Source organism: Sinohyriopsis cumingii, chromosome 11 (genome assembly GCF_028554795.1).
Source record: "Sinohyriopsis cumingii isolate HCF-2022 chromosome 11, ASM2855479v2, whole genome shotgun sequence".
Lineage (NCBI taxonomy): Eukaryota > Metazoa > Mollusca > Bivalvia > Unionida > Unionidae > Sinohyriopsis > Sinohyriopsis cumingii.
Genome location: NC_142971.1, coordinates 107,165,414 through 107,178,119, shown reverse-complemented (window position 1 = coordinate 107,178,119; position 12,706 = coordinate 107,165,414).

Here is a 12,706-nt window from a genome sequence, read left to right as displayed (position 1 = left end):
ACCGGGGCACGAAAAAACTTAGCAAAAGTATCGTTGTCGGAAATGACTGCTAATTCGACTTTTTGTTGTTCTATTTTCTTCCTCAGTTCCATGTCCCCTTCCCAACATGGCAAACAATTCTGAACAAAATAAAATGGACATGATTTTACCCCCGTCAGGAAATTTCATCAGGAAGCGACGAGCTACTTTGTGGTACTCCAGGGTGACACTTTTTTTTGACACTTTCCAAAGCTTTCAGAAACACGACATTAAACCTAGAGGGTATGGTGCTGACCAAATGTTGACCACTAAAATAATAGCCTGGGGGAACGAACAAGTGATAGGCAGTCGACTTTTGATTTTTTGTGCCAGGGGTTTTCTTATTATATTTGACGTGGGTATCCAAGTACTGTTGCATTTGCTCGTCATGAACTTCCACCGTAAAAAAAGTTTGATTGGGAAGGACATTGAGGACTTGGGTCGGGTGAATGATTTCCACTAAAGCCACTTCCCAATGAGCTTCGTGATCTAATTGGATAGCCTGAGGTAATTTGGCCGCGTAACAGCACAACGTGTTATGGGGAAACACCTCCATAGAACTGTCACTAGGTAAGGTTAAGAAAAATTGGTTTTGGTGACTCATAATTCCAGGGTTCTGTGGCTGTCCGAGGGTTACTGGACGTCAGAGGCGTGTCTCCGCCCAAAATAGGGTTGTTGTTGTTGTTGGAGTGGTGACTGGCACTGGCACTGGACACAAGGTTCCCGTTGTTCCCGTTTGAGGTGAATTTCAGGGAGGGATTACGAAGCAGGTAACTGATGCAACTGCTCAATAAAATGGTCCACAATTGTTTGTCTCCTTGTTGCAAACTCAAATTGGCAATGGCTACCCCGATGACACAATACACCACGAAGATTTGGCAGAAAAAGACGATTTGCGTTTTAGGCACACGTTCTCCACACCACACCCACAAGGGTTGTTTTTGTAAATCTTGCAGAGAAGAACTGGGTGAAGGAGTGCTCGCTGTAGCTGCGTCTGTGTGAAAGGGCATGATGGTCACTTCTTTTTATAGTCGATGACTTGCGAAGGGTCGATCCAAGAATCAAAACTGGGTGGGTATCCTTTCCAACGTACTTTGACTTCTTTGACACGTCGTTTGCCTACTTTACGGGTTCTGCGTTCGAGAATGCTTTCGATGTCGTACACGTCGTCTTCTTTTTTGGTGACACGTTGGAACTCGGGCAAATAAAACGTTCCTTTGAGCACTTCTCCGTTCATGTCTTCCAATTTATAGACGGCAGGATCATGACCATGCACTCGTCCAGTGACACGAAACAATTCGGTAGTCCAGTTAGGTAAGTAACCTTTGCCGAAAGTGCGCTTGGTTTTGCCAATGCGTACCCAATCATTCCACTTTTCTTGGGGACAGCTCTCGTCGGGGACGTACCAAACAGGCGATCAGACACCAGCACTTCGTTGTCGGGAGTCACCTCTTGCGGAGCACGTCCAATGCTTCGATGGTAAGATTGATTGTACGCTTGCACCAGGTGCGGTAAGATGTCGATGTACTTCAGAGTGTGGTGATGCGTAAAATATTTTCACATGCGTTCTTTCAAAGTGCGTTGAAAACGTTCCGCGATGCTTGCTTTGATTTCAGGATTTTCGGTGGTAAAAAAGTGAATGTTACGTTTCTTTAATTCTTTTTGGAAAGCTTGGTTCAGAAATTCGGTACCTTTGTCCGTTTGCCATCGAAGAGGGTGACGACCGCTTTGTTTCAACACTCGTTGCAGGGCTCGCACTAACTCGCTGCTCGATTTGGAAGTCAAGGGCACGACCCAGGCAAATTTGGAAAAGACGTCGATGACACAAAAGAAATATTTGTGGCCGCGATTGTAGCTGGCTAAATGAGAGACATCGGCTAAATCGGCTTGTCATTGATGATCGATGCCTTCCACTCGGGTGCGACTTCTGGAAAACTTGCGTCGAATGGGTTTGTGTAAAGTGTAAGTAGCTTGTTCTTGTAACCATCGTTGCACTTGAGGTAAACGGAGACTTTTTAGTCGCGTTTTGGTAGCACGATACAATTTTTGAACTCCTGCGGAACCTGCAGGATGGGAGGGATCGTAGTAAATGCTGGCTAAGACTTTTTCCATTTGTTGGTTTGTGTGTTAATAAGGCACCCACTCTTGGAAGATGCTACTCTTTTTCTCTTGGGGTATTTTCTTGGATTGTAATGCTTTGCGTGTGCGACCGGCAATAGGTGTCGAGGAGGAGAATGCCTGAACAGGGGATATTTTGTCTTGTTTCACTTCTGTCCTCACCTTCTTTTTCTCTTCTGATGAAGAAGGGGTGGTCATCATCTTTTTAATCCATCCAATTCTGGAGGTAGGTGGTGTTGTTAACTTGCGTACTTTTTCTGGTGGAGTTTGAAACCCTTCCTCTTCTTCTTCTCCTTTTTCTGTCTTGGTCATTGGTAGTAGTAGTGGTGGTGGTGGCGGTGATGGTGCTGAACTTTTCATCAAGGTCTTAAAATCTTTCAGAGTGGGAAGAGCTGTTTCGTCTGAGGCTTTCTGGTGAAAGAGTTGCAGTCGTTGCAAGAGTTGACCGTACTTTTGCGATTTTTCTGTTTCGGACAAATCTTGGCGATCCATCAAGGACTGCAGTTCGTGTTGTAACTGGGACATCTCGCTCAAATGGGGATTGGGAGGTAAATGCAGGGTGCGTTGTTCTTGCCAACGATGGTATTCCATCCATCGTTTGTAAGGCACTAAAGCTAGTTTTCGTCCTTCCATGGGATGTCACGGGTCGATTCTGTGATCGTAGGACTTCAGAGGTCCTTTTTATCTTGCTCCCATCAGTCCTCCCAATACGGTTCCCAAGACTCCTTTCAGTAAGGGGCCTAGCAAGAGGGGTAAAATTCCTCCACGTTGGACCAACATCTTCTTCTTTTGTCCGAGGGGGATTTTCTTTTGAACCATTTGGCGAAGAACATGACGATGTTTGCCTAAGCATTGTTTCTGGTGTTTAGACAAAGGGATCGTGCCTTTCAAGACGTTCAAACAACATTCGCACACGGTATCGATGACCTCTTTGGAGGCCGATTGAATGATTTTGTTTTTCTTAGGGGTGGAGAAGCTTTGGACAGGACAGATAACATGTCCCCATATCTGACTAAACGTGGAGGCAGTCCTTTCCTTTTCTTTCCTTGGGGTTTAAAAGAGGAATGTTTTCTGGAGGGTGACATCTTTGCTTGTGGGTTGCGGGACATTTACCAAACGGACACTAACTTCGATGACTTAACACACGTCCTTTTATCTTTTTTGGGGGGACTATCGCTTGGTCATAAAAGTGAAAATGTTTTTTTCCAAAATTGCCAAGGAATCCTCCCTTTTGTTGACGCCTCTTTTTCTTGGAACGACTGTGTCTTTTCTTAGGGTAATGTCGATGCTTGGCTAAGCGCTTTCTCAGATGACGAGTCTGCCTTTGTCTCTTTCTTTTTTGACTTCTTGGAGGTGACATCTTTTGGAAGTTCACTGATACCCCTACTTGGTCGCAGGCCTTTTTTATACTGGAACGCGTCGCCACTGATTGTCTTTACGGCGTATCAACTTGAGGACAGGCATGACACGTCGTGCAGGTGTACGTAACGGACTAAATCGAGCCAGTTCTTGCTTGGACAAATCCAGTAAACTTTGTAACATGCCCGATCTCTCTTGGACTTTGATTTTGGGAGCAGGTACTTTCTGAGCCGCGGCCACTGCCGTTAAATGAGAAGGCCCTGCCACTGGGGAACTTCTTGGGGTCATCAACGGAGAAGTTCTTGGTGTGATCAACGTCTCCGAGTAATGTTCAGTTCTTGATGTCATCAACGGAGAAGCGACTGAACCTGAGGCTACCGGAGACGCGGTCACCGCCGTGGCAGGTCGTGGTTTGCGAGTGTAAGGTTGCGTCCTGGCCGAAGTGCCTCTCTTGTGGCTAGTTTTCTTCTGTGGGCTTTTCTTTTTCTGGGGACTTTTTCACTGTTTCTTTTTCTGGGGGCTTTTCTTTTTCCGGGGTGGTGTCTGGTAAGAGGAGGGTCCCGCCACTGCAGAAGTTCTTGGAGACACAGGCCTCTTTGGGGACCTGGTCTTTTTCTTTTTCTTTTTCTTGGAGCTTCGTTTGACTTGTTTTTTTTTGGGGAGAACTTTGGGAGCATTAGGATCCCATCTTAAGAGAGAGCGAATGATGACCCCTCCTAGAGTACCGCTCCCTGCAGGTTTCAAAATGATTTGTTTTTTGGTTTGAGTGTCGATGCGGGGATCGGCCAGTTGGGTCAAAGCGACTTTGTTTCGATCGAAAAAGCGTTTGGTTTGATAAGGAATCTGAGGTTTTTATAGATTTTTTGGAGTGAAGTTAAGTCAAGGACGGAGACTTTTACAGGACAGGCCCTCCGTCTTGGCACCAGTGGTGAAACAAATGGGTACGAAATCGCAAATCCTCGGGGGTCGTAGGTTTCAAATCGACGAGTAAATAGGCGTGTGGAGTGTGAGTGGCATCGTCGTACGCCTGAGTCAGCCAAGGCGTTCCTAACTGTTTGGCTAAGACTTGCACTTGCGATTTATCTCGAGGGCTTTTAAACAAGACCACGTAATGCGCATTGAGACTGATGGTGCGATGGGCTTTACTTTGTTGAAACAAATTTTGAGTGATGTAAACGACACTGGCATTACGATGATGCCCTTTGCGCGTAAACCACAGTTTAATTTCTTCTTCGTCTTCTCCTAACATGTCGTCGAAAATGACCAAATGGGTTTGACGGGAGCCAGAGACGATGCCGTCGTCTTCTTTAGGAATGCCTTCCACAAACACGATGGAATCGCCTTGACTTTCTCGCAAGAGGCTGTACGACGATTGCCACTCTTTGTAACACCACACGATGCGTTGAGGTTCGATCAAACGTTTGACGAATTCGGTTTTGCCTGAACCGCTAGGTCCAGCAATAAGCATGTTAAAAGGATGGCGAAGATACAAAGCCTCCCAATTGGCACTATCTAAGTGTTCGTCGATGACTTTGACAGTAGAGGAAGAGGGAACAGAGACAGCAGAGGTAGCCATAGTGTTAGGAATGTCACTTGTGACACGAAAACAGACAAGACAAGAGTTTATATACTTTTCCAGGACACGTTTATTGAATGTTTTCAAACATGAATACGAAAGACAAAAATACATAAAAGCCAGCCAAAGGCCTAAGTACAACGATAAAAGGCACATCGAAACTATCAACGTGGAATAGAAACAAGTGTCTGTACAACATGTTTTGGGTAAGGTTCTGACCAGTTCTATAGGGGGTAAGGTCACACAAGTGTCCTCCCGAAAGGGTCTTTCAGGAATGTCCACGACAGTCCTGTCCTGGGTGACGAGTTCTTCTTCTGGCACTGTCACTAACACAGGTTGAAAAGTAACTTTTTTCCTTGAACAACTCTCGTGCATACTGGGCCACTTCTTGGGTCCAAGCCTCAAAATCCCATGCTTTCCAGGCATGGACAACTGTCCAGTGGGGGTGTAAGTCACAAGCTACACACACATCGTGATACACGTCTTGGGTAGCTAAAATTTGACGAATCTTTTTTTCCCGTAGAGGTAGAGAAGTATCCAGATAAAAACGCAAGGCTTTGAGCAAAAGGAGTCTTTCGTGACCATTTAAGGCCATTTGGTGGTAAGTATTGATCGTAAAGAGTCCACAAGGAATCGGCTGGTAAACGAAATCCCAGAAAACAAGTTACTAAGACACACACCACATGTGGACCCAAATTGAATGGATACAGTTCTTGTAATAATTAATGGTAATGATCCACGGTTTGAATATGGTCATTGAGTTTCTTCCACGGAATCTGTTCAATCACATGTGACATAAGCCGTGGCATGGATTCCTGATTTTATAGTCTCTTTATTTCGTAAGCAATAAAGGTACTTTCTAACTAGACATCTTCGTTCTCCAATTGGGAATCTAAATCTTGCATACTGTAACCTACACTTCAGAGTTTGTTTAGATGTTTCCTCTTCCGTTAAGCAGATTCCACGTAAAATATGTTGGTAATCCTTTATCTTGTCTTTCTCAATGCGTTGCTGTAGGTGAATCTCGAAGTAACCAAAATGATGAACATTTCGTTCATTCACTAACTCAAATTGTTGAACAAGGTCTGACCACTGAAACAATTTGTGAAGAATCAGTTCTTTTATACCATTCAGGTACCAGTGGTTAAAGATCTGGTGACGTAACTGATGCAATTGTTCTTTACGTTTCACTTGTATTTTGACCAGCTCTCGGTAAATGCGTTCTCTCAACTCCACAGGCAAAGCACGAATGTTCTGTTGTAAAGTATCCATAAACAGGTCAGTCAGTACAATTCACAATCTTCTCCTAGAGTAAAAGTAATTCACATAGTGAGCAGTTTCTGACCACTGCCATTCAGGGTAACGTCCAAGAATCTCATTGAAGTCTTTTGATGTAAACGGGCTAGAGTGATATATAAGGACGAATGCACACTTGACCCAGAGAAATCTAACACACTGATTAATTTTTTTCACTGTCCTCTTGTGAATTTCTCGACACAAAAGTTCTACAGTTACCCATTGAGATTTCACTCTGGCAAGTCCCTGCCAAACTTCCTTGTACATCTTCTCTTGCAGTTCTTTAGGTAATGATTCAATATCGTTTTTGAAATGAAGTTTAAATACTGGTCTCGGTGATGTCCAACATTTGATCCCTAACCAATCTGGTTTCTTCTTCTTCAACGACATGGTAAGTTACTTCAATGTCTCTTTCCCACTAAGGGTAAGTAATGACAATTCGGTGACCATCGAGCATGTTCTAGGTAGGCTGAATCTTGTGGTTCCCAGTGGTGAAGTGACACACCGCAACTGAAGCACTTGACTTTATCCCCTTCGCCCAAGTAGAACAATCCGGCTCTGGCTAATTCTTCGGGGGTCGGTCCTCCCAGATACTTAGGCCATTTTCCTTTGAACGATTGAAGACGATTTTCAAAGTCGCAGTATTCCGACAAACGCACAGGGAACGAATATTCGTCTTTCACAGGTTCGTTTCGATGAGGGTTGGGTGACATGGACAGGAGTTTGCTCAGGGCTGGATGACATCCGTAGGGGGGTTAACGTGAAGGTTGACATCCACCTTTAAAATGAAACCCAGTAAAGTGTCCAAGAGGACGAGCGGCATCGCTTTCGCATCCCTCAGGTTTGACACGCACAGCATCACTTTCCATGATAGGGGTAGTGAAAACAAAGTTCCCATGATGCTTTACGGCATCGCTAAGGTCACAGCGTACAGCATCGTTCCCATCGCAAGGCTCACAATCGCATTCTACTTCAGAAGCCCCACACTTAAATTGTGCCTGTCTGAACTTGTTTTGTGTTTCTCTGAAAATATTCATCTTGTTCGCTTGGTCTTGGTAGTCACAATGAACTATCGATCTTGAGCATAGCCTCTTTTTATACTAGGCGCAATGCAGTCTCAAGCTTGTACATCGTTCCTTTTTTATGTCTTGTTTTGGAAGGTGACGTCTCTAATGTGCCGTCATCATTGTACCGTAGTGTAATGGGTGGAAAGGCCATAGAAAAGTAAGGACAGTGCGGAGACCATCGAGTATGTTCCAGAATAGCTGAATCTTTATAGATACATAGATCCATTCGTAATTTCAGGCCACAACTGAAACACTGTACTTCGTATCCCAATCCAGTCTCAGGTCCCAAGTAGACAAATCCCGTTCTAGCTAAAACATTCGAAGTAGGTAATCCTTTCCTATCCGTAGGCTATTTTTGAAACGTTTCCAATCGACGGGCACAATCACAATAGTCAGGCAAAAAGACCGGAAAATGGTGAGGTTTAAAATTGGAGTTCTCATTGGGTTTCTCACTCGATTCTTGCTGAGGCGAAGTCATTCTTCTGGTGAGTGGCTATCCACTTACAACCAATGTTTTAAACCAACGTGTCCATAAGGCAAAGTAAAGTGGTTGGGAAGCCGCACTCGCTTCTGGTACACGATTTGATAGACTTTTTCCAAGGGTCGACTGACGATTTGGTGAGTGGGTAAACGTACAATTTTGTTGGGTTGATAGGTGGTCACTTTAAAGTTTCCATCCTCTCCAAAGTTGACCACTCGACTGGTACGATAATTCAGAGTCAATCCTTTCACTTTACACTTCGTGTGCACTTCTCCTTGTTTGTCCCGGTATTCGTAGCCGTAATTTTTAGGACCGCCACTGGCGAAACTTAGAATCTTGTCGTCGGGGTGCTCGTCTGTCCAGGCTCCTAAACGGTCTCCTTCGATGTCAGGGTGCTGTTGACTCGGGTGATGGATGTAAATGCAACTGTCCGTGTCAAAGTACAGGACACGTTCCCCTAATAGTTCTAAAGCTTCGTACAATTTTAAGCGAGCATGGGTGTCACGTAAGCCGCAATGATAACATTTCCAAAGGGATCGTCTTGTACAAAGTCCAGATCTTCATTGTAATTGACTAAGATCAAATCCTCGCGAACGACGTCCACGTGTTTCATGAATTTGGTTTTGTCGTGAATCATCTGAAAGTAGCGGGACGGTTCTATCAAATATTCCGTCTTGGGTAAACACGGTCGTTGTGCCATTTTGCCCCACAAGCAATTTAACATCACTTTGGCAAACGATCGCCTACCTTCGTTTTTCTCGACGTGGTCTAGAGAGATGCCTTCTTGTGCCCAGTATTTCTCTATGAATGTCTTTTGGTCTTCGGGAGTGTGACACCAGGAAGGATAGCCGCTGGCTTCTTGCTTTAGTTTCAAAAAGGCATCCACGTAGTCTGCAAAAATGCTTTTCTGAGTGGGGACACCCTTGTGGTATTGTTGTGTCTTTGGAAAGTGACAAATTTCGTACACTTCTAACAGCTGGTATCCCATGTCCAGAGCTTTGAACAATTCTACGCTGACCCACGTCCCCGTCAAGGCCCGTTCTTCCTGGGTGTGCTGACAAGTCTGGTCTTGGTTGCACGTTTCGGCACAAGTACGGCACAAAGGAAACATCAGTTTGCCTTGACAATGGGGAGGTAAGACGGGATGGTACAAGTCCGTGGGAGGCAAAACTTTACACTTGATCAGACCTTCGTATTGTCGAATGTTTTTCAGGTCGATGTGTTCGGTCAACAATTGTGGGTGCCCTGCAGGAAAGCGATAATATTTGCACACGTAGGGATACAGCGAACACACGTCCAAGTATTTCATTTCTTCTCCTTTCTCTTCGTCAGTTTGGTACAGCAAATAGGTTGCATTGGTCCTTCCTCCGCACAAACTATCCCGAGGTTCAGCGGGTCCATGAACTGGTAACTTTCCACGAGACGTTTAAACTCGGGATCGGTTTTCAAACGGTGATCGTATTCGTGTTCCCACAGTTCCACCACTTGGTATCCTTCCTGTTCTAACTTTAGACGTCGCTGACAAGTGGCCTGGTACAAGTCTTCCATGGTTCGTTGTAAAAACTGATTTTTAGTGCCGCGGTCAGGGTAACAGACGGAACATCCGTGAAATAACCAACCGTTAAACTCGTACACGATCTTGGGGTTTTCTAAGTCCCAGCCATCGACCGAATGGGTTCCGATGGTCTTTTCGCACCCTCCGTTGCGGGCATGCTGAATCCATTTGTCTTCCTTGTCGCACAAGTAATGTAACCAGCGTAGGGCTTTGACCGAGTATTGACGTTTGACATAGTTGGTCGTTTGAGGACTGATGACAGCCACGGTGTTTTCAGGCATGAATCGTTGCCGGTACACTAAGGAACACGCTTTGGCAATGGTGCAAGCTTCTTTCAAAGGATCGACCCCTCCGTGTTCCATGAACAGTTCTCGAAATTTTCCACAGCAACGCCGTAAAATGTCCACGTCGGAACGACAATACTTTAGCATTTCTTCCTGAAAGTCAAAAGGGCCTGAGGCGTGAGCCTGGTACCAAGCGTAGAAAGCTTCTCGTTGTTCGGTACGCATGTTGTCAGGGTCGTAATAGTGAGCTTCAGGCAAATGGGGTAGAACGGCGTGTTGATTGGCTTCCGTATTGAAAAAGTGTGGAAAGTACCCTTTAGCCATTTCTGTCATTCCAAACGTTTTAGGCATTTGACTCAAAGGCATGGCTAAGTAGCTCATCGAATCTTTAAACTGCACTTGTCCCACTTGCATGAAAATGATTTTGGCTCCGTTCAAAGTGACTTTAGGACGTTCGGTGCCATGTTCCGTATAGTACCTCAAAAGAAACTGTCCATCGTATCCGGAGAAATTGTGAGCCATCACCGTGGCATGACGATGACAATCTCCGTAACGTTCGATGTCCTCTTGGCTCCACGTCTTGTCGATGGGGTCGAAGACCCATCGAGCGAAATCGGCTAGCGTGTTCGGTCCTCGAAAGATTTTTTCACGCCCTCCAGGAATCTTACTGCAGTGAGGGCAATAACTCAAGATAGGTTCTTGAATGCACTTCTCGCACGCTCGATGAGCCACGCAGAAATTAGGAATGTGAATGCCGGTCTCTTGCATGCATTCGAAATCGAAAAAGATGAAATTGCCTTTCTTCTTGTGACCTTCTTCCTCTTTCTCTGGTTGGGGTTGGTATTTTTGCACGTAACATTGGTGTTCCAAGTCCACGATGTGGTGACAAATGTGACATTTTTTCTTTCCTCGACATACGTGTGCCATGGCACTATTGGTACATATGTATTGTCCACACGTAGCGCAGAATCTCAGGAGTTGACAAGTACATTTCTGCTGTGAACCTTGCGTCTTCAGATGTTGTTGGTAACAGGCGCGACTGACAAACGTACGCAGACAAGCAGGACAATGCACTGGTTCTTGTCCTTCGCTCAAACAGGGTGGAGAGGCCAAACATCCTGAGCATTTCGATCCACAATGTTTGTGTTGCTCTCGATTATTATAACCATAGTCACATTTCTCACAGTAATAACCGTATCCTAGGAATCCGGTGATAATGGTAATGGTATCGAAATGTTCATCGTGATGATAGAGGTGAATGTATTTTCCATCCTTAAAGTCTGTCCCTCGAAACAACAGAGACCCGCGCACTTCCTGAGGATACACTTTCAAGGTGTAGCGTGGAGCTAGGGCATCTTGCAATTTTTGCATTTCACTAATGCCACAGGGTGTGTCTTTGGACGGCTTGTCGTAACAGGAGTTCTGCTTCACTTCGTTGTTTGGCTCGGTCCGATTTTTGAATAGTTTTCCAGGCTCTTTTCCATTCTACCGTGTCGTTCTTGTTGGCATAGGTTCGTCCCACCACATCTGGTCTTGAGAATTGTGAATTTGGACGAGGCTCTTTTTGGTGCTGCGAAAGTCGTTCACGAATAACACCTTATTGCGTTGTCCGGTCCCTTGAGGAGGAGTGACGTGGGTCATGTCCAATGTGGTTTTTCCATCGGTGACGTCAAACTGGTCATTGGATTGTTGCACGTGTTGAATCTTGTCCATGACTTTGGAAGCAGTCAATTCTGCAGGGGTGCTAAACCCGATCCAAACAGGGGATTTCAAACCGTAATGTTGTATGGAAAGTCTCACGCGATCGTATTCTTTGGGTTGACATTGTCGCTTGAGTGTGGTAAGCAAAGAATCCCACACCCCGGTGATGAACCCTTCTGCTTTCTCTAAGGGTACGTCGGACTTGAAATCTTTAAACTTCACCATGTATTTGTAAGCCGTGGTTCTAAATTTTCTAGAGGAGCGCTTTTCTGTCTCTCGAATGGAATAGTATTTTTCAGGGTTAACTAAGGGTGGTGAACTTTGTTTAGAGGGTTCGGATTCTGGTTCACTCATGTCCTCTTCAAAATCACTGGCATGAATTTGTGACAAGACTTCAGCTCTGGTACGAGGCGATAGATCACGTTTCTGCCTCTTACTTTCTTCTTCTTTCTTCTCAAATGAATTGGATCGTTTCATCTTGAGTGAAAAACGTCAAATGACTAAAGTTTAAACACCATGGGCTACTTTATAGTCAATGCAGACCAGCGTATATAAAGGGTATGTGTCTTGTCCTTTCACTATTCATTTCACTCTCAAACCGAGTAGAACGATGGAAGAGACTACCCAGATCGAACGTTTCATCAGAGCTTTGCGAGGGGTCATTAGAATATTTTCTTCAGACCAGTCGTCGGACTACTCTCCTTCCTTGCGAGATAAAAGTGAAGACACTTGCTATATCTGTCAGAAGATAGGGCATTGGTTTTCAGAGTGTCCAGACCGTCAAAAAAGAAAAAAAGGGGTTAGAAAAGACAAAAGTCAAGATACCTGTTATTATTGTCAAGAAAAAGGACATTGGTCTCCAGATTGCCCAAAAAAAGAAACAAGAGGAGTCAGAAGAACAGAGGGATTCTTCAGAGAAAGAAGACGAAGAGGAAGAAGAGGATGAAGAAATCAGACAGGTAAAGAAAAAGAAACAGGAGAAGAAAAGAAGAAGGGAAGAAAGTGAGGACGAAGAAGAGGAAAAGACTGTGACTGTGAAGAAATTTAAAAAACAGAGAGAGTAAATAATGAGACAGAAGAAGTTTATGAACTTTTTAAAGTGATTTGTTGTGAATTGTGAATGGTATTGTAAATATTAATAAAAGAATAAATGAATTATAAAAGGTAAGTGTCTTTGGGTTTTTGATTTTAAAATAAGAACCTATACTCACGCACTCATACACAGACACGTACTATAGGGATAAAATTTTT